Source organism: Gossypium arboreum, chromosome 12 (assembly GCF_025698485.1).
Source record: "Gossypium arboreum isolate Shixiya-1 chromosome 12, ASM2569848v2, whole genome shotgun sequence".
NCBI classification, from domain to species: domain Eukaryota; kingdom Viridiplantae; phylum Streptophyta; class Magnoliopsida; order Malvales; family Malvaceae; genus Gossypium; species Gossypium arboreum.
In genome coordinates, this window is record NC_069081.1 from 14,383,736 (window position 1) to 14,392,885 (window position 9,150).

Sequence of the window (9,150 nt, forward strand, 5' to 3'; positions counted from 1 at the left end):
TCGTACATTACATATAAACAAAGATTATGGAACCCTAATCTAACCCCTTAGCCATTTGCAAAAACACTCAGCCGAACAAAAAAACACTCTATTTCTCCCTTTCATTTAGCCGAACCCAGAGAACCCCTCCGACTGTCGTCCGACCATAGTTTTCGGTCACCGATTATCACGCACAAGGCCTAATCCAGCTCCGCCCGTCTGTGAGTCTGAGGTTTCGTTCAAAAGCCTTTGAATCCCCCCAAAACTCCGGTTGCGACGAAGTGAGCGAGGGTTCGAGGGAACAACGAAAAAAACAGAGGTAAGCCTCTTTTCTTTATTTCTTTTATACACCCAAACAGAAAAGCAAGAAGCAAGGAAAGAAAGATCACCAAATCAGAGAAGAAGAAGAACTAAAAAGGTCACCTTTTTAATATTTCTATTCGAATGCTTTTGATTGCTTTTTTTGTATATTGCCTCTGTTTTTTCGTTTTCTATTGCTTTTGTATGCCTGTAACCCATTACAAGGATTGCAATTTCGGCTTTATAGCCGAAGAAAAAAAGAAAAATCAAATAAAAATACAATATTTTTCTTTTGTTTGCATTTGCTGCTGTGTCTTGTTTGTTTTTGCAGGTGGTAGGCCAGGTTGGCATACGGAGGCCTTGCGCATTTGAGGTCGTTGACGTGGAGACACGAGCGGTGTTTGGGCTACATGGTGGCTGAAGGTTGCGGCGCATCTGCTGCTAGGGCTAGGGTTTGGCGAAATTTGTTTAGCATTTGGGCCGTTTGGGCTCATTTCGAGTGTTGGATCAGTCTTTGGGCCGTAAGGTTTTAGTTATTGGGTCTAGGTATTGGGCTGTAAAAGGACATTAATTACTGGACTGTTTTGTTTATTTCTTTGGACATTTGGTTTAATAATTTGGTATTTATTTTGGGTTTCAAAGGGGCCGGGCAAATTGGCCTATCTACAGCGGTCATCCTCAATTAATCATTCTACTTCACATAAGGTTGGATATAATTTTAGAGCATTTTCTTGAATGACTATTTCTGGCTTTTATTAAATTAGCACTTTAGAGGCAATGCTTCTACTTATTTCAAGGCCAACTATTTGTATGTTTTTCTCTAATCAGTAAATGAAGCAGAAGAAATATGTTCACTTGCATCAGAAATCTTTTTTCTTTGAAAAAGTGGAATCATCTTAGTTTTTAGATGGTTGCAGTTGTGTAATTGAGAGATCTGTAACACCCCAAACCCGGCCCAGACGTTATGACCGGATCCAACATGCCACATCGAAGCGTTCAAAACATTTTATATTGTTGATCCAGAAAAACTTACTTAGTGTTTTAAAAGATAATTTTATTATAGGTTAAAGTGAATGAAAGCTGTGCACTAGGTAGGAAACCAGAAAAGAGGTGGTGAGTCCATCGGACTGCTTAAGTACCAAGCTCCCTTCGGATCCAATCCTAGACATGCATACCGCCATTGCCACACCTTAACGTCATGGATATTTCTAGAAACCGATTTGATTAAGTCATTTTAGGAAAAGTGATTAATTTTGGAAAATACTTTCATTGCGGAAGCTTTGCTTGTTGTCGTGTTATTTTGAAATCAATTGTTGTTTTTTTGAAAACGCACCTTAAAGCTATCCAATTTCAACAGTTAAAATAAGTAATACCTATCTTAGTAATACATATTAAAACCATCAAAAATAATTAAGCGGCATTATTACATTTAAAAACCCAAAACTTCAAATGTAAATAAAAGGATGTCCAGTTCACCGAAGAAAATCAAACTTTGAGCGGGTGGCCACTCCGAATTCCCTCATGACTCCAAGCCCACTATGGTTGGGGATTTCTACGTGGATGAAAATAAAAGGGTTAGTTTGGGAAACTCGGTGTGTAAGGAAAACCCATTCAAAGCCCAAGTCGGCTCCAGCCCATTGGGCCTAAGCCCATTCAGTAATCAGTGGTCTTGGGCGAGCCCTTTTCAAATTACAATAAACGGGCCTTAGCCCTTATTCAGATAACAATATGGCCCATAGGCCCATTTCAAAATACATGCAACATCAATAACATATGCAAGCCCATTTGGGAGACTACTCAACCCACCAACCACTACACTCCACCCGTACCAGCCATACACTCCATGTGGGATAGCTCAACCCACCCAACCCAACACTCCACAGCTTCAAAGACTCGCCGCTCGATTATCAATAAATTGAGGCAAAGCCTCCAGTACGTGGACAAGCCACTTTCAGTACTTCCTCCGTCAATATCCCAATCCCATGCATCAGATAATAACAACATGGCATGCAGTAAATAACAACAGTCAAACATGCATTTAAGTCAATTTAACCCTAGGGGTATTTCGGTAATTTATCTCCTAGGGGTAAAACTGTAAATTTTCCATACATAGGGGTATTATAGTAATTTAGCTGTTTTAGGGTTTTTCATTCATATTCCTACCTTCACGTACTACAGAATCACGTACCGAGGGTTCTTACCGAATTGGGCCCGTTGGCCCATCATTCCAATTTTGGCCCATTAAGCCCAAAAATATCGAGGGCACAGAAATCATGCACTTTGCAGTCCAAACATTGCAGCTTACCAAAAACATTAATCGATTTACCTCACGAGCATTCGCACACTCGTAAATCTACAAAATACCGATTTTCGGCATTTTTGATTTTCGACTTTTGCCAATCTAGACTAAGAAAGAGGGTGTTAGTTACACACCTGTTTGCGACGATATGTTGACGAGATCCACACACGAACCACCTACAATTGGATTACTAACACGTTAATCTAACTATTCAAATACGAACTACGTATTAACCCCTTGCAATATTCGGCCAACCACACCTACAGATCATAGTAAGTTTATAAGAAAACAATAAGCAACTCATTAACAAATTTTTGTCAATGTTTACCACATAATCATAATTTCACTGCAAGCTGTCTTCCTGAGAAATAGTCACTAAATTATTTATAACTGGAGCTACGAAACTCCAAATCAAGTTCCATTAATTTTCCCTGAAAATAGACTCATATATCTTCTATCCATAAAATTTTCAGAATTTTTGGTATGGCCAATCAATACCATATTTTTCTTAAAGTTTCCCATGTTTCACTGTTTGACTAATCTGACCACTCTTTATTACGAATAAAATTTCTCATTGTACAGAATTCAAAATATGTTCTCGTTTATTCCATTTGAAACTAGACTCATTAATCTTTAATTACATAATTTATTCAGCTTCTAATTCATCTCCCACAATTTATGGTGATTTTCCAAAGTCACGTTACTGCTGCTGTCCCAAGCAGATTTATTACCAAATCACTCTTTCACACCTAACTTGCATGCTTGTTATTTAAACATGTATATCACCAATAAATCATCACATATCTATGATTTTACTTAAGTATAATCTCCATTTCATCATTTTAAAGCACAACATGATAGCTGATTTTTCCCTTTAACATCTAAGGCACATGCATGTTCATTTGTTTGGCTCAACTTCACCTATCTTCCATTTTTCATCAAAAAAACATGAAACAACAACCATTTCCTTCATTTTAATTCATGACCAAATGCTCACAACACAACCAAAAACCAAAATATGCTTCAAGAGTTAAGATAGAATCAAGAAGAACTCATGAACATCAAGATAGAAGCAAACTACCATGAACTTACCTTCAATTTTCTTCCCCAAGTGAACGAACATTCAATAGCTTTCTCCTCTCCTTTCTCTTCTCTAACTTTAGGCTATGATGAACAAAGATGGACAAAACTTTGTTCTTTTCACCCCTTTTTCTTTTAATAAAACTTCATATTTCATCCATTTAATTTTTTAATACAAAAGACATGAAATTCTTATCATGAAACATTTACCTAACCCATTATCATGAAACATTTACCTAACCCATTATCATGGAACATTTACCTAACCTATTATCAATTTGTATCAATTTGTACCATAAATTATGAATATCAAGTGCACATTTTGTCTACAACAACATGATGGCTGGCCACTTTATGTAAAATGGGAGGTTTGTCATGCAAATCCTCCTATTTTGTACTCCTATTTATTTGGCCACTTCAATTTAGCCTATAGCATTTTCAAACATTTTCACATAGGTTCTATTTCATAATTTCACTCCCTTTTTCTTATGGAACAAAAATTAACTAAAATTACCGGGTTCTATCTTAAGCTTGGGCCTTCTAGAGGCCCACTAACATAATTAAACCTATGCCAACATTCACAGGATTCCCGAAAATTGGGGCGTTACAAGATCCATCTCATCCAAAGAAACATTAGCTTCGCATCCATGGAAATCATTTCTTTCTTCATGAGTATTTGCATTAACTACATCCTCAGCATCTATTTTTTCAATAATATCAGTAACTATTTGAGCATCTTTCCTAGTGGCTCTATCTTTTGCGTATATGGTAGTAACTTGGTCATAATAAGGGAAACTGCGATGTCTGAATTGATTGACTTCTTTATGACTCTTTAAAAAAAATGAGGAATCCATATTAGAAATAAGTTTGGTCAAAACAAGATAATAAAAACTTGAAATAATTCTTAAACTTATATATGAGTTCCACACAACATTTTCAGCAACAACAAACTGCCTATGCTCTTTCCAACCAAAGCTGCTATTGTTTTTTCCACGGAGCACGTCATAAACAATTTCTCAATCCCTTTTCAATGTCCTAATCCTCGATTCAAGATTAGGTTTAGCCTTCAACATAGCATAGGGTAAAACTTTTTCTAACATCCTTTCCATCTCATTTAAATAACTAATCTTGAATCCAGTATCTGCATTAAAGGTTCTAACATTGTGCAAATCGACCATACAGGGAACCAACGCAACATCTTTTTCTGGAACCTATTTCTTTTTGGTTCCTCGAGAATTTTAGGAAGAAACATTTTATTGTTAAAAGCCTAACATAACTATTTTTAAAAAATGCAAATTAAAATTAGGTTTGATATTATGAATCAAAAGGTCGATGCTTTATAAAATTATAACACATGACGAAATCAAAAGAAAATAAATTAAAGTTGTAATTCAACAAGTCTAGTACACTATAGAAATACAATTCAAACACCAACAAAGTTTCATAAACTAGATAAATGAAATAACATAAACAAATTAACCTTTTAATATTTTTACCCTAAACCTAACTAATTTCTAAATGCTTTCCATTCATAGAACATTTGATTGGCTAGTTTCATCCTCCAAGTAGCTCATGCATCTAATAGATGAATATTTACGATATTTGGCTCATCATCATCTATCACATTACTAGGTAATCCTTCTCCCAATTTTGCTTTAATAAGATCAAGACTCATATAGGTTCGAATAAAATTATGGAGCAAACAACATGCAATAATGATTCTATTGTGCACCATCACAGGGTAGAATGATGGACTCCTAAGTATTCCCCATCTAAGTTTTAATAACCCAAAGCATATTTCAATACATTGCATGTTAAAGCATGTTTCATATTGAAAAATTCTTCTAGAGTACTTGGTTGGTAGCCTTGATGCCACTTATTCAAATGATATCTTTGTCCTCTAAAAGCCACAATAAATCTCTCACAGTTTGTGTAACCAGCATCAACTAAATAATAACAACCTATAAAAAGGAAAAAAATTATTTATCATGGTTAACTTTCCCGAAACAATATGATCTTAAAAATTAATTCAAATTCCTCCAATTATGCACTTTACCATAAGGAACTTTTAGTTTATATCTTCTATTAACGACATCTCGAAGAACCTGTCCATCAGCAGCAAAAATCTTCCCAACCAAGAAGAATATAAACAAAATGCATGTCAGGTGTACAAACACCTAACATATTTGTTGCTATGTCACATTTTTGCATTCGATATCTAGGTTTATCAACTTTTGGAACCCTAATCTTGATGTGAGTTCCATCTAATACACCTAAGCAATTCTAAAAAAAAATAGTTTAAAAACCTCATGTTAGGATACTATATTTAAATTTAAATTAAGTGAGTTATGTACAAACTATATATGGAACTCACTCCAATACCTTAAACCATTTCCATCTTAGGTCTGTACAACTAGCTATAATTGGCTCTGTCTTTGTAAATAAAACATTTTGTAAGCGTATGACAGCATTTAAAACATTGTGAAATAATCTGCTAACAGTTTCCACGAACCTATTAAAGTGATGCTTGATAACTCAATTTTTAAGATAATGAGAAATGATATGTAAGAACATTGATACTTGCTCATCAACAAGCATGTTCCTTAACGACTTCAATCCTCCTAAAGTTTGTAACATCTCACATAATTTTAAAAAAAAGTAATTATATTCTCCTAACTTGTTCAATACAGGTCTCGTCACTAGCATGTACAAGTCTTTTCACATAATTTCATTGTGCATAAAAATCTAATATATATGATCTAATCATTGGACTATAAGTATGTAGACTAGAAACGACACCCAATGTAATTAGGAACCAACTCGTAACTGTACACATTTGCAACCATACTATCAATGTAAGACCAATTCTTTTTCACCTTTCATTTTGTACTATTAAAAACAAACGAGTCATTACTGCAAGATATTAAAGCGTTAGATATCTTCAAATCACAGTATAAATTAATCTCAAAACAGGATGCTAGTTAGATGTAGGAATCAGGAGTTCCCTGAAATCAAAACATAAGGATTTGTTTATTTTACTATTGCAAACAAAAATTCATGTCCACATAAATGATAAAACATAAATGTAACATATTTTAATTTCATGTTTGGCATATTTTTGGATAATTTATAATGAGAATTAGTGAATTTGATGCTCCTAATCCCTTAAATTCATGTTTCTATACTTAAAAGAGCATTTGGGAGCAAAAGGAGAGAAAAATGAGCCAAAATCGGAGTTTTCAAGATCCATAGGGGTTGGGCACACACCCATGTGATCCACACAAGCAGGCCACACGCCCATGTTCCAGCCCGTGTTGATATCGCTTCTTGTTTCCCAAACACGCAAAAAAAAAGCCAATTTTTAGGGTTTCTGAGCATTCTAAAGTCTATATAAACACACTAGAAGAAGACCTAAAGGGGACACACAGAGTAGAACACAGGAATTACTCGAATAACGCCAATAGATTCAGCTCGGAAGCAGGATCTCCTTCAAGACTGAAGATCTCCCTCCAATTTCTCTCGAAGTTTTTGAGTTTCTTTATGTTTTGTTGTTTTCCCTACTTTTGAGATATTTTCCTATTACTTATGAACTAAACTCCCTAAAGACCTAGGGAGGATGAAACCTACGATGGATCTTATTATTTAATTATCTAAATTACACGATAAATACTTGTTCTTGTTCTTAATTTTGTGTTCTTAATTCTTGCCTTAATATTCTCAAGATATTAATCCAAGTTTGATGTACTTATTCAGTGGAGCAAAAGTCTCTGTTTAAGAGTATATCTAGTATAATTAATTAGAGTTGCATGTAATCCTAGAGATAGGATGACATAAATCTACTGAATTAGAGTCAAATCTACTGAATTAGAGTCAAATCTAATAAGGGAATCCATAAATTGAGTTAATGCGACAATAGGGGTTTTAATTAGAAAGAGATTTCAATTAATCAACCTAGAGTCAGTTGTTCTTAGTCTCGAAAGAGATATTAACATAATTTAGGGATTTCTACGGATCAAGACAAGTGAATAAATCGTTTGATTCAGAGTCAGAATAATAAGTGAAGTCTAGGTGGATTCTTCCTTGGGTATTATCGTTATCATTGGTTTATTCAAATATTTTATTCACTCTCTGTCACGTTCATTAGCTAATTAGTTTAGTTGAATTTAAATTAAAACAAATCCATTTTTTTTGGCTAAATAATAGAAAGATAGTTAATACTAGTACTTTCAGTCCTTGTGGGTACGATATTCTGGACTCATAATAATTATACTACCATTTGATATGTACGCTTGTCTTAGTCATGATCGTAGTCTAATTTAGTGATTCATAAAATGATCATCAAGTTTTTGGCATCGTTGCCAAGGACTGAGATATTAGGAATGCTTGATTTTTATTAATTTAGCCATTTTTATTTTTTATTACATTTTATTTTAATTTTAATTTTTGTTTACTAACTTTTCTTTTGTTTGCTCCTGGCAGGTTCCTTTAGTTTATGACTAGAAGAAACCCATTAGGACCTCTACTTTTTTACAGTGAAATTGAAAGCAAAGCTCGCAGAAATCGTAAAAAAATAAGGCAGAGTTTATAGTATATAGAGAAAGAGCACAAGGACGATACCAATATTACCGAGGAGGTGGCGGAAAATCAGAATAATCCGCTACCTCCTGTGGTTGCTGCGAATCCTGTAAATCAAAATCCTACTCCTCGTACTATGTACAATTATGCTAAGCCCACTCTCACAGGGGCTGAATTGAGTATTGTCAGACTTGCCATTGCTACAAATAATTTTGAACTGAAACCTAACACTATTCAAATGATTAAATAGTTTGTTTAGTTTGATGGTTTGTAGGATGAAGACCCAAATACTCATTTGGCCAATTTTTCAGAGTTTTGTGATACTTTCAAGATAAATGGTGTTTTTTACGACGCCATTCGCTTACGATTATTCCCCTTCTCGTTGAGAAATAAGGCTAAGCAATGGTTGAACTCATTGCCACGAGGGTCCATCACTACTTGGGATCAAATGACCGAGAAGTTTTTATTGAAATATTTCCTACCAGCTAAGATAACTAAGTTGAGGAACGATATCTCCTCCTTCATGCAAATGGATTTAGAGACTTTATATGATGCATGGGAGAGGTATAATGACTTATTGAGAAGGTGCCCTCACCATGGGTTACCTCTATGTTTACAGGTTCAGACTTTTCATAATGGTTTGAACTCCTCAACTAGGCAGATGATCGATGCAGCAGCCGGTGGTACCATAAATAATAAAACACCTGAGGAGGCTTATGAGTTCATAGAGGAATGTCATTGAAAAACTATCCGTGGCAAGTCATGAGGACAAAGCCTAATAAAGCAGTCGGTGTTTTCAACCTCGACGCAGTCACCATGTTATCAAACCAGGTAGAGCTCTTAAATAAAAAGATTGATGGTTTATGTGTTTCTACGCAGGTATATCCGGTAATACAGTGGGATGCAAATGGAGGAGG

The 9,150-nt window shown here is 34.9% G+C and overlaps 1 non-coding gene across 1 annotated transcript; it reads right to left on the reverse strand.

Moving 5' to 3' along the window:
• Positions 1–8,729: 8,729 nt before the first annotated feature.
• Positions 8,730–8,836, reverse strand: LOC128286144 (small nucleolar RNA R71). The gene has a single exon (XR_008276689.1). It is a non-coding gene; the product is annotated as a small nucleolar RNA R71 (small nucleolar RNA).
• Positions 8,837–9,150: the final 314 nt, after the last annotated feature.